Here is a 14,552-nt window from a genome sequence, read left to right on the forward strand (position 1 = left end):
GCCCCGCCCCCCGTGCTGCGCCGACCAATCCGAGAGCGGGGGCGGGGACTTCTGGCGGAGGGGGCGTAGCCTGAGGGCTACTGCGGGGCGGGGGGCATTGCCCGGACCCGATGGGGATGGGGATGGGGATGGGGGTGAGGATGGGGATGGGGATGGGGATGGGGATAGGGATGGGGATGGGGGTGGGGATGGGGGTGCGGGTGGGGATGGGGATGGGGATGGGGGTGAGGGTGGGGATAGGGATGGGGATGGGGGTGGGTATAGGGATGGGGATGGGGATGGGTGAGTGCGGCACCACGGGCTGGGAGGTGCTGGTGAGGGCCCTGCTGCCCAGGGAAACGTGATAAGCAAAGGCATCAATAAGTTAGTGGGAAATATGAGAGATAATATGGGGGATATTGGGGAGATTTTGGCCAGAGGCTGTCTGGACAACTGAACTGTTGCAACCCAAGAGGGGAATTGTGGTTTGAATTGATTAGAGAGATTTAGAGGTGGTTTAGATAGCTGAGGTGAGGAAAGTGTAACAAAAAGATAGAATGGATTGGGTTGGAAAGGACTTTAAAGATCATCTAGATCAAAACCCCCTTGATGGGCAGAGACACCTTCCACTGGACCAAGTTGCTCAAGACCCCATCCAACCTGGCCTTGAACACTGCCAGGGAGGGGGCATCCACACTTTCTCTAGGCAACATATTCATGTGTCTCACCACTCTCACAGTAAAGAATTTCTTTCTAATGTTTAACCTAAATCTGCTTTCTTTCAGCTTAAAACAGGCTCCCCTCATCCTATCACTACTTGCCCTTGTAAATAGTCCCTTCCCATAATTCCTGTAGGCACCTTCAGGTACTGGAAGGTGGCTATAAGGTCTCCCTACAGGCTCCTCTTCTTCAAGCTGAACAACCCAACTCTGTCAGCCTGTTTTCATAGGAGAGGTGTTCCATTCCTGATCATTTTCATGGGCCTCCCCTGGACTCAATCCCACTGTTCCATGCACTTGTTGTATTGGGGGATCCAGAACAGTGTATAGATATAGTACTTTGGTAACTGATGCTGTTTTATAGACATTCTTAAAAGAGCCGCAAAAATGGTGGAGGTCCCCAGGCTGTATTAAAAGTATCCATTTCTTGAATTATTGAGGGAGGTTCACTGCTCAGTCAGACCTGTTGGGTAGTGTGGCCCTCACTAACACAAAATATAAGGAAAGAGTCTGATTGTTGAGGTCATGAGGCCAGGAAATGGAGTCAGGACAGAGAAGAAAAATGGGACAATGTGGTATCCATGAAGATTTCAGAAATAAAAACAGGATGAAATTCAGTGACTGGAAGCTCGTCATCTGGAAATGAGTAGGAAGGAGTGGGGCACAGCAGCTGGTCAGAGGAGGTCTAACAGCTACCAGCCACGGGAGAGAACTACATGATTTGGAAATTGGAAGATGAGGTAGGATCACAAGGCTCTGGTGAATTGTGTCCCTCCTTGGCTGCCAGGCATAGATCCAGTCACCTGTGGATGATGAGCTCTGACCACAACAGCAGAACTCTAGGGGGCCACTCATAAAGTCAGAGAAACCATGGGGCTCCAAGCATATGAATGTGGCTTAAGTAACCTACAGAAAAGCCTAAGGAATGGCACAGTGACAATCATCCTTTGCAGTGGGGTTAACAGAAAAGGGGGAGGAAAATGGATATTGGATAGCAGCTGTGAGGGGTTGATGGCATCCTCTCCCCTGCCTAGGTTGGGGGGGAGCCAGAGCCAGAGCAGTGAGGGCTGCCCTGTGCCTCCACTATTCAGCAGCCATCAGGGAAACTGTGGCCAGGGCTGTCCCTGGGAGCTGCTTTTGGCTAACCTGCCAGTGCTTGACCCCACCTGAGCTACATCTTCCACCCCATCACAGCCCTGTCTGGTGAATGTGCCCAATTCCCCAGCTGCTGCTCCTGTCTAGGGGGTGGGATGGGCCCTGGCTGACTGACCCTGCACTGATGGACTCTTAAGGGGACCCCCACACACACTCCTGACACCCAGACCCCACGGAGCCCCTGGCACCAGGGCAGCTGGTATTGAACTGTGGGAGAGCAGGTGGCCACGTCAATGGCAGATGGACAAATGAAAGTTAGAAACAGGAATAAACATTTTATCTACACTTGGAAAAACTTTGTATAGGAACAATAGGAAAGAAATAATTGTAGAAAGAATGGGAACATGCTGCTAAAAAGCAGTTTTTTTGCATTCTTGCAAAGCTATTATGTGACATGGCACAGAATGGTTTCTGATGACCTCTTTTAATTTCCATCTTCCTACCAGGAAGCAATTTTTGGGACTTTGTTCCCACATTCAAAACAATTCCCACAAACAAAAAATGTGCCTCAAGGACACAAGCTGCAGAGAAAAAAAAAAGGAAGCATAAAGTGAAGATATTGTGTATCATGTTATCAGAGCTTTTTGTAGGTCTGTATTGATCTAAAAATACACAAAGGATTATGTGAAGGGCAAGCACAGAAACCACATGGTGAAAACAACAAAAACTTTTCTGAAGAATAACAGGACAAATTATCACATTTGAGCACCTTGTAAATTGTCTTTGAGTTTTGTCTTGTTGGGCTAATAATTCGGAGGTGAAAAGAATACGTGCATACATAAAAGTCTTTTGGGAACTAAGAAAAAAGAAACATAAGAAAAGACACATCTATCAAGGATAGTTTAAGAATGAAGGATGACAAAGCAAGACACTTCATAAAGATACTATAAGGGTGCTGGGCCTTCTCTGGTTCAGGCAAATCTAACCAAACAGCTAAGCTGCTCTATTTCTTTTTCTAAATAATTCTAAATAAATCATTTGTAGATACTTGTGCTTCTGCTTTTGAATCATGGAGACATAGTGTGTACAGGACAGCTGAAGTAGCTGAGTAAGTGAGGGTCCTGAAACCCAAGCACTGGTCTGAGGGGAGGACAGGTTGTAACTGATATTTAAGGAATTCCTCACTAATTGGTTTAATCCTTAAACTTCAGTGTGTTATACTTATATCACACCCATGTACATACATCTATATGGACATTTTTTACTCCATTAGCACTGTTTCTCATAAATACAGACATCTGAGGTATGACTTGAAAGCTCCAAGACATCATTTTTAGCAGGTTTTTCCCTCCTTTTGTATTTTCAAATACAGAAGGCAGAGTGTGTTTACTGCCATGGGACACTTACTTAGGCAGATTGCACATGTGAGTGTGTTTGGGTCAAGCTGGCATGTCCAGAGCATTCCTTGAGGTTTTGTTTCTCTGATTTTCCTGTGTGCTTCATAAGATACATGGATGTTACATGCAACCAGCCTGCATCATAGGCCTCATGAAATCAACTTAAGGTCCCAGAGCACATTTATGAGTTAAAGGACCTTTGAAAAGTACACATTTGCCCTCTTCTTAGGCCCATGATCCTTGGTAATACCCCAAAACTGCAGTGTTCAAAAATATACTTCTCTTCCACTCCTCTGGAGTCTGAAAGCCATTAAGATATCACCAGGCTCTGTTGCTGAATGCACATAACTAGCTTGATATATCTGTAAGATACTAGTACACCAACAGCTTATACCAACCTTCACTGGGTTTTATATCCTCTCTGCAGACATGCATGTTAACATATAGACTCTGTGGGATGAAGTCCATAGCTCTCTGAGACACATCAGCTTTTCTTTCAAATCAATTTCTGCCCTCCTTCTGATGCAGGAGAGAGATTAGACATATTGACAAATGAGAGAAAAACTGGATTCTCTCGTGGCAGTCATCCAACAAGATGTTTGGGTGGGCTGGAGAACATGATGTATGGAAACAGCCATGGGAGATGGGTTTGCTCAGCCTGAAGATGAGAAGGCCAAGTGCTGTCAAATGGCTCCCTATTGCTGACTAAAGGAAGAGCATGGAGAAGGAGACCCATCACCCTCAGAGGTACCAAGCAAAATGACCAGAAGCAATAGTCACAGGTTGCAGCAAGGGGAATACTGAGTAGATAGAAGATGGAAGTGGCTGAGCAGTAGATGAAGTTGTCTGAGAAGCTGTGGAGTTTCCACTAATTGGAGACATTTTCCAGGAACCACAGGAGCTGCCTGAGGTGACTCAATGAGGGTGACCCAGCACAAGGGCACAGTCCCACCTCATCTGAACACAGCAGGTAAAGCTGGGAACTGGTGACAGGGTCCACCAACATCCCCAGCTATGGCAAGTGATGAGCCAGGTCCAGATTACGGGCAGGAAGCCCTGTGAGAAGCAAAAGAAGGGAGAGGACAGCATTGTCATTGTCATTGACAGCCCTGCCAGTCCCTGCCCTTCCTCAAGAGCCAAGTCAAATGACAGAATTACACCCACTTCTGTTAAATCTGACTTTGGTGTCTGAAGGTGAACATAGCTGCTTATACCTGGAAATTGCCTTGCCATTGATATTCCAGCAATGTGAGCCTCACCTTCTACTTCTGGCTCTTCAAAATCAAGTGGAAGGAAGAATGTAGGCCTAACTCTTGCAGAGGAAGAGCACTAAATGAAAACAAAATATCATTTATTGTCCCTCTCTTCCAGTCAGCTCTGTGGCTCTAGAAGTAACTTGCTCTCAACTGAAGAAAACCAGGGCTGCTTATGTGACAGATATAATTGCATATATACATATGCATGTGTATCATATAGTAATTAATGAATTTGCTACTCACAAACTTCCTCAAATGAAAGAAATACTGTTTCCTTATTTAATAGGTAATTAATCCAAGTATGGGGCAGATTATACTTAACCTGTGTAGCAAGTGTTGATGTTTACATGAGAAAGCACAGTGCCTGTTTGCCCAAGTTCCTGCTCAGAATCTTGTTGGAGAGTGCTGTGTCCCTACATTGGACTGTGCACTCAGCATTTGGTGTTGTGGACTAAAATGTAGATCCAAAGGAAGGCTGCAACTGAAACAAGAGCTTAATCTATATCTGGAGTCTTGGCCTTATGTTCCTTCTTCCCATCCTTGCACAGTTGAGCACTAGTACCAAATAGGACCCACACAGCTTGGTAGCCCAAGTAATAGTAAACACTAAAGGACCCTTCTACTTCTCTCTTCTCCTTCCCTTCCTCTGCTGCACCATCTGCTGGCTGTTCTTTCTGTCATCTTCAGTGTCCTTCCACTATATTGAGCCTGGTAAACGAAGGTTCATATTCCCAAGGCACATGTTTGCCTGTGGTTCCATGCAATCCAAGCCAGAGCAGACAGATTTGCATCAATTCCCAAAGAGTCCCACAGGGCTGAGGTGCCACGCAGGAAGCAGATGGGCCTGTCAGGGCACAGCACTGCAGCAGGGGCATCAGCAGAACTCTGAGCTGCTGTGCTGGGTTGGCTTTCTTAACTGGTTGGTGTAAGCTTGAGAAGCTCTGCTCTGTGCCCTGCAATGATGGGTTGGATGCTCAGAATGCCCAGGATTCTCAATGTTCTTCTCCTTTCTCACTGATTCCTATAAACCTTTTCCTGTTTCTGACCTCCTCAATCAGTGGTTGATGCATTGAACTTTTCTGCAACTCTGGTAGCCCCTATATCTATCCTGTTAAAAATCACCCTTGAAAGTTTGTTGTGACTTCAGATCATCCAGTGCCTTCTCAAGTATCAAAACTTGATTAATCCTGCAGTAGATTACTGCTTAACTAAGCCAATTCAGGACACCACAGATCTTGAAGTATCTCATTTGAGGCACTGGATTTATTTGCAAATCATGAGAGCATGGAGTAGAACACAAGGCTCTTGCTGTGCACTGCTGGATAATTCTTTACTCCTTTTTTCCTGGCTTTGGACAAGGTGGCTTTGCCTCTCCCTTTACAAGTTATTTTGCTGACTCTGTGTGCTATATTGCAGTCTGTGTTTCTGTGTCCTCTTGTCAGGATCCAGCAGTGACATGTTGGAAATTTTGCTGTTAGGTACCCAAAATAAACCTGAAGACTGGCTAACCTGTCAAGAGAGCTAGAGAGACTGTCTCTAATTAGAGAGTGTGGCAGTGAGCCAGAAAAAAAGAAACTCCTAAATTTAATGTGAAGATTGCCCAAATATTAATATGGTTTTGGCAGCATGCTCCCCATTGCACTGCCTTAGCATTGCCCAGGAACAGGCAGTCTTTCTATTTTGGGGATCTCAAGCTCTGAGAGGGCAGGTACTGATCCCCCTTCTGATTTTGAGGCACAGAAGAAAGAACAGAGGAAGGGGCTGTTAGTGAATTATTCTTCCCCAGCACCTTGAGGAACTGCCTTGTGAAATGCAGAGCCAATGTATCTTGGAAAGTCATTGAATTATCATGCCAACTGATTCCTTGCTTGCTGAAGTGTTTGCCCAGTTGTGCCAGGCCTCTAAAAGGTGTAAAAATGCATCAAATGCACCTCTGTCCAAGAGTCAATAAATCACTCTGTGCTTCTTCCTGCTTGAGCTGATAATCTACATTAATATAACCTAGAAATAGCTCAAATGGCAATGGTGGGATGTGTGTCATGTAACAAGCAAGTGTAACAGACAGGCAAGCAAAAGGTGAGCAGTCCAGGTAGATGCAGCCTGAGAGCAGATAAGAACCACAGCCCTTGGAGATGAGTTCTACCCAACACTTTTCTTTGGAATGACCACAGAGCACAGATGCCAAAATCTTTACCCTTTTGCAGCTTAATCTCAACTACCCTGCACTTCCTCCCAACACCATGCCCAATTTATCCATGCTGAAAGTACACCAGACCTGCTGTGTGCATGAGTAGATGTCATTTTCAATTTCTCCTTGAATATACCTTGGAGTGTTGGGAGAGTTATTTTGGTCTTTTATAAGTTGTTGATTTGCCAGAAGAAAGAGAAATATTAAAGACCAGCTCTGCACAATCTCCTGAAGGAAATGCAGCTTAAATGTTTTCTCATCTGTAATCATCTTCCCAGGTTGCATCTCTGCAGGACTCCTCTTCAGTGTCTGTTGTGGTTTCACCATGATTCCTTTCCCCATCCCTTGGTGGATCTCCCCACTTCCCAGACTGAGGACAACATCCAGAATAATGAAATTACTTTTTTTCCATTTGGGGTGAGGTGCTATGGGTTTGTTCAGTAAGAATGTTTCTGTGGGCATCTGCTGATGTTGAGTCAGAATTAGGCCTCCCTTTGTCTTAATAAGCCACTTGTTAAGAATGTGGGAAAAGATTGATGCTGTTGGTGGCTAAGGAGGATAGAAAGAGTAAATTATTGGAGAATAAGGAGAACTGAAAAAATATACATGGGGAGATTTATGGGATCATACTGAAGAAAAATTACATAAATCAGAAGGCAGGAATAGGATGACAACACATTGTTTCAGAAAAGATATAAGAATAAGAATGCAAATTTAATCATACAAAGATCTGGAGCAAAAGCCTCATTATACGGAGGCATTTTTCAGGCATCTATAAAGTTCTGCTTCTAAGAAAAAAGGCAAAATTTTGATTTTCCATAGAATCGGCTGGGTTGAAAGGGACCGCTGCAGTTACCAGACCACAGCACTGAGTGCCACATCCAGTCTCTTTTTAAATATCTCCAGGGATGGAGAATCCACTACTTCACTGAGCAGCCCATTCCAATGCCTGATCATCCTCTCCATAAAGAAATTCTTTCTAATATCCAACCTAAACCTCCCCTGGCAGACCTTAAATCCATGCCCTCTTGTCTTACTGATGGCTGCCTGGGAGAAGAGACCAAACCTTTTGGCTACCCCCTCCTTTCAGGGAGTTGTAGAGAGTGATGAGGTCTCCCCTGAGCCTCCTCTTCTCCAGGCTGAACAGCCCCAGCTCCCTCAGCCTCTCCTCATAGGGTCTGTGCTCGAGTCCCTTCACCAGCCTGGTTGCCCTCCTTTGGACCCACTCCAGGACCTTGATATCCTTCCTGAACTGAGGGGCCCAGAACTGGACACAGGACTCGAGGTGTGGCCTCACCAGGGCTGAGTACAGGGGCAGAATCACTTCCCTGGACCTGCAAGGTATGTATGGCATACATATTGATTGCCAGTGTAGCAATGATCCCCTTGGAAATATGCCTGGCCACCAGAACCACTCAGGTTCCTGGAGTTTTCTTCTATGTAACAGGAGGAACATCACACAGAGTAGTGGCACTGCTGCTGCTCAGGCAGCCAGGCAGGATGGCACACACAGAACACTTGCTTGGGAGTAATCCAGAAGAGTCACTTGCACTAATGGATACTTAATACAGGTGTGTAACCATGAGCTACATGTTTCAAGCAGTACAGCGACTAAATTGTCTACTCTTCCCTAAACAAATGCCATGCAACATTGGATATGTGCAAAGTAACAATATATTACCTAACGAAAAGCTAATTACTTGCAAAGAGTGATAAAAATTGGATTTCACTAGTGAATTGTTTTGCAGTTTTCTCCATGCCCAGCCATTCATCATTTACAGAGAAACTGCAAAGAACTGCTTCCAGGAAATAACTGGATGTAATTAAGTTTTACAAAGCCAATACTGAAAGTTATCCCTAATTGTGCTAAATCCTTTTTTTTAAATTTTTTTTTTTTTTTACTTCAGGTCTGGATTTTCAGAATAGAAACCAAGAAATGGGCCTACCCACTTATAAATGAGAAATGATCTATCATAGTAATGGCTACATTTCATTTCATTTTTAAATATAGGGCACTGCAGTGCACGGCTCTAGAGAGAAAAGAAACAGAGTATTTAAAAAAACAGAAAAATGCTATGAAAACAGATTTGTTTATATGAATGGAGAAAAGCAGAACAGATTCTCTCTGGAAAGTCAATTTATAGTTTACAAAACCTTTCATGTGCAATATCTAAAATATCCACTTGGTGGTCACTTGTGCCTGTAATGGAGATGTCTTTTTTTTTTCATCTCCAAGAATCAGCTATTTGCTTTATATTTCTCTTCTAGTAACAGAGAGCATGCAGACCTCTGGAAACAGCTGGGCTGCCTTTTAAGACCATGGCACAAGATACAAGTGGGTGGGCCTTGGCTATCCTAGATCAGTCACCCATTGGAACATATTTAAAATCATCCTGGTGCAAATTCCTAACTTAAACTAATTCCAGAGAGTTTGCAGCCATAGAGCTGGACTGATTTTAGTGTGTATGACAAGATGGTAACTTTTCTGACAGTATCAGCTGCAGAAACATCTTCTTAATCAATACACTGGGATGTATAAGGTAGTCACTGATCTAGAAAAGATGCCACTTAACTGTCTTACTCTTTTGAGCCACCTTATATCTAAATGATCATAGCCCTGTGACAGCCATATGTGTGTTGTGTAAAATAATCTGCCTGTTTAGATTACTTCAGATCACTCATGTAAATAACAGCATAATGCTAGAGGCCACAGAGAATTGGATTATTATATGATGGCTTTTTTCTTTCTACATAACCTTAGTACAGCTTTAAAATATGCCTGGAACTGCTGCAGACTCTCATAAAGGGAAGCTACAGAGAGCCAGATTCAGTATTAGTATAATGAGATCACTTGGACTGAACTTGGTGCAGAGAACAGAAACTGCATGTAGAGAGAATGGGTAAGAATTGCAGCATTTTCCTTTCTTTGTTCTCCCTTTCACACACTGTGGGCAGACATACAACACACCACTCAGTAGCAGATTCCTTTGGAGAGCAGCCTTTTAAGCTAGAAAAATTGTTCTGAAGTCACAGACTCCAATCCCAGGCAAAGACAATTCCACTGACAAGCTGATTAAGATTCATCTTAGAGCTAATTAAGCTATTTTTGCCTGTTGGTGGCTAATGACATGAATGTAGCCTGAGAATGGAACAGAGAAGGAATAGGCGATGATGTGTTGGGCATTGGTTTTGATATGTTGAAAAATTCCAGAGTATTTTTACAACTTGATTGTTCCATCTATTCTGAAGAGTTTACGAGTAAACCATGATCTGTCACAGTCATTGCCAAGGTGCCTCACTGGCTTCTCCAGATAGTACTGCTTCCAAATTAGAGGGGAAAAATAGCATGAGGCTAATAAAGAGGTTAATTGGAAGGGTATAGATGAGAAGAGCAGGACAATTAAAATTTGCAATGTGGCATTTATAAAGTGTTAAAAGGGAAGAAGAAAAGAAGTATCTTTGGCTTTCATGGGCAACTACACCTAAGAAATAGCTGCTGAAAGTGAAAAGCAAACAGGATAAAATATACTGCAAATTCTTTATTCTATACATATGGAAAAGACAAGGCTTTTTACTTGTTCACAAAGTGAACTCTCTAATTTATATTATGCCATTTTCCTGGTTCTGGTTTGCAGTGTGACCCAATAAACTGCCTGCTGATGCAGTAAAACTTCTGTAAGTAGTTTGCACCATACTCTTTTTGATTGATGATATAAACGAGAAAATACAATCAGATTCCTCTGGTAGACTCAGCACTCTGCCTAAATATATCACTGCCTAAAGGACATGTTCAAATGTATGTCAAACCTTGTGATCTTTTTCAGTAACTCAACTTTACCACAGGAAATCAGAAAGAAATATTTATACATTAAAATATATTTTCAAGGTGGATTTGAGCAGTGCTTGAAAGTTCCCTGTGCTAGTAGCCTGGAAAAGAGGAGGCTCCGAGGAGACCTCATCACTCTCTACAACTCCCTGAAAGGAGGGAGTAGCCAGGGGGGGGTTGGGCTCTTTTCCCAGGCAACTCTCAGCAAGACAAGAGGGCATGGTCTTAAGTTATGCTGGGGGAGGTTTAGGTTGGATATTAGAAAGAATTTCTTTACGGAGAGGGTGATCAGACATTGGAATGGGCTGCTCAGGGAAGTAGTGGATTCTCTGTCCCTGGAGATATTTAAAAAGAGACTGGATGTGGCACTCAGTGCCATGGTCTAGCAACCACAACGGTGGTTCAAGGGTTGGACTCGATGATCTCTGAGGTCCCTTCCAACCCAGCCAATTCTATGATTCTAAGAAAATAGGAGATTCCTTTGTGCCCTGTTAAAGATTAACAGAAATGTACCCTGTTTCCATAGACAAGCTATTCCCAATGACAGTAGGTGATGAAATCAGTCAAACAGAACAATAATTCCTAATGAATCATTATTACATTTCATTAACTCGATTGCCAAGGTAGTTCTTAATGACTGATTTTTTTTTTCTTTCAAAGCCTCATAGAAAAGTAAGTAATGAAGAAAATAAGAACTAACAGCCTAATACAACTTGAGCCAGTGCAACCCAGTTTGTGTCTGAGGGGAGTAAGAGAGGTGTGGGCTCAGCATCTTCTCAGGCTGAGGACTCCTCATGGCTGGAGGAGCTGCTGAGCCCACAGGTAGGAAGGCAGCAGAAGCAGACACCATGTCAGGATACCCTAGATGGATGTTGCAAGGCACCTTGCTCCTGGCTGCTGAAGCCTGTGGCTATTTCAGCCCTGACCTGTCACCAGTGATGCACAATTCTGTGATGTGCTCAGCAATAAAGAGGAGACCAGCTTGATGTTGTCCCTGTGCTCTAAGCAGTAGTTTAGATGTTTCAGCAATTTCACTGGGTAGGAATCAATACGGTTAGTCCAGTATTATTTTTACTGCCCTTGATGTCACTTCCTTTTGTTCAACTTCTACTAATTAAGTTCCATCAAGCTCGATTTTTAGTTTATAAGAGAATTGGAATATTGCTTCCCTTAAGAACATAGGAATGCAACATGAAATAGTCACATTTTAATGTATACAGAAAGCAAAGATTATCTGATGCAGAGGTTTTTTTCAAGGAAAAATTGCAATGGGACAGAGAGACACAGATATTTTGCAGAGGATGAACTAGAACTAACTCCCTTACTCTGAAGAATCTTGAAGTTTAGGGAAATCTAAAACAAGATTTGAATTTTGCACCTAGCAACATTGCTTTTAAGGGCTAAACCCTCTGATCCTAAAGCACGCAGACTTTTATCTGTTGCTAAATCCCAGCTTTCTGGTCAATTCTTGATCTGTTCTGAAGATGGCTGTGTTTATGTGTGTATGTATACAGGTACAGACCTGAAAGTACACACACATGTATATATATTCACCAGGCTTGTCCAACTTTTCACTTCCACTGGGGTCAGTGAGATATTTGAAAGTTAAAAGACTGAACAAAGAAAACTACAAACGCTTTCTGCTGTAATCATGCTGCATTGAAATCTTTTGGGAAGACAGGGCTTTATTCCCTGCAAATGTCTCCTGTGGGGTTTACCATAAAATGAGACAGGAAAGTGGTCTAGAGTGAGTGTCATTCAACTTGCATTTGCTTCATCAGATTTTCTCCATTTTGTACTTTTGTTTTTCATTAAAACTATTAAAACGTTATTAAAACTATGCTAAAAATATTATTTTTCTTAGTCAATCTCTTTTTATTCCATAATCTGAAAGGAGCAGGCACCTGTATGTTAGAGGTAGAATTGCACTTGCTATGTATAGCAGCTTGTCCTAAAACCAATTAGAAGGATGTGGGCAGTTTACACACCTCAAAATCAAGCATATTTTATCTGGTGCCTCAGAAGAAAATGAAAAGGGCACTCAGAGACCTACAGCTGCTGCCTGTTGGGCTAACTACCTGGATCCAGCTGCCAAGGAAGCAGTGGGAACATAGGGCTGGGGTGAAAATGGGGATAGGACCATTTCTTTCAGCCAGTGTTTCCATTTTAGATGCCTAATAATAGATGCCTAATATCACATTGCATCCTTAAGGTGCAGATAAATGATACATCTGAACACAGGACATTTCTTTCTCCAACATCCCAGAATATCCATGCCTGCAATGCACCTCCTTGCAGCAGCTCTACCAGGGTGTGCCTGGAGGCATCCTCAGGGCTTTCTAACTTATTTGAAAATAATCTCAGCAAAGAACAGCTTTAGACTTTTTTGCCTTGTTAGTGAGTTGAGAAAACTCACTGGGCAGTGAGATACATTTTTCACTGGGGGAAGAGACTTGATCAGGCAGGCAAGACCAAGAGGAAAACAGGGAGGGGATGGTGGTGAAGGAGGAGGGAACATACTTGTGTCTTTCACTACCAATTAGAGCAGCTCAGCCATGACACCTAAGCAGCTCTGAAGTCTCCACACTTTGTTCCAATCACAAAGTCAGGAGTAATTAAGATTTGTTTTCAGAATTATCAGTAAAACACGAATGATACATATAGAGAACTCGATGGACATTAAATAATTCAGAATATGCTTTAGGGAATGCTGACATACTGAGAAGATGACACCCACCCTTTGAAAAATAAAGTATAAAATATATATATAGTTTTGGTAGTACCTGAACTATTACCCAGACAGCTTAGGACCAAGTGTTAGGGAGATACCCCAATGCTTGAGTTTCTGCCGCTGGCTGCATCCCTTTTCATTTCCCTCCATTTGAAGATTGTACCAGGCATTGCTAAAGCAGATTTGCAGTTTTTCCTCCTAGGTGGCAGCAGCAGCTGGTGATGGATGGCTCTGCTCAAGCCTAGCGAGAACTACCCATAGAGGAATGCCTAAGCAGCTATCCCGCTTGCCTTGCTCCACGTATTGTCCTAGGAATTTGGACCTTATCACCGAAAACTGGTTAGCGGCAGCGTCTGAAAACATTTTATATCTTACTAAGGAGCAGGATTAAAAGTTTTCAGTTACCTTCTGTCTTTCCTGCTCCTTACATTCATAAGAAACAGACTGTATCCCCAATACAAGGAAAGGAAGCTTCCTCAAGGGGAAAGGATGAGGTGAAAGAAAAAAAAAAATAAATATTTGCCACACACAGCCTCTGAAGATGAAGAAAGGAGATGGTGGAGTGACAGAGCAAAACATGATAACTCTATAAGATGTGGCTAGTGATAATTCTGCTTCTGAGACTCTTCGAAGGTGAAAGTGGGTTTGCATTCCTTGCAGGAAGGTCCCCTTCCCCACTGCCAGCCTCTAGACAGCTGTAGTATTTTCAGTAATACTTTTGTGATCCCATTTGCTTTTCCTGACACAGTCTGCCCTTTACTTAGAAGGTATATTTCAAGCCCTGCTCTGCCACACAGGAGAGAACTGTAGTGATCATACAAAAAGTGTGGACAGCAGCAAATTTGCTGCACCTGTTCTCTTCCCCTCACAGTTCTGAGAGGAAAATTTTCATCCAGTCGATAGATGTGTTCTTTTGTTTTGTTTTTATTTTTTCTTTTTCTTCTTCTTATTCTTTTTTTTCTTTTCTTTTTTTATCAGATTGTACTGATAAATTTTTCATGAGGTTGGACATGATGGTACAGAACATAGGCCCCTGAACCCAACTTCCCAAAAAGTAAATTTTTCCCTTATTACAGTAAATTAATTTACTAACAAAATGTGCACTGGAGCAACTTACACAAGATGCAAGTTAAAACACATCTATTGAATTATTCTGCACCTCTCCAACTATGGGCCAGATTCTGCTGTTCTTACTCGTTTGGGTAAATAATTTACCCTCTGAGTAGCTTCATTGGCTGCTTTTCATCTTCCTGCTGAAGATGTTACAAGTAACTTGAGGTAACCATCTATACAAGGAAGAGAAAATTAATCTGGTCCTTTTTCATCATACCTGACAGCCAACTTGAACCACATAACACATA

Source organism: Calypte anna, chromosome 2, assembly GCF_003957555.1.
Source record: "Calypte anna isolate BGI_N300 chromosome 2, bCalAnn1_v1.p, whole genome shotgun sequence".
NCBI classification, from domain to species: Eukaryota; Metazoa; Chordata; class Aves; order Apodiformes; family Trochilidae; genus Calypte; species Calypte anna.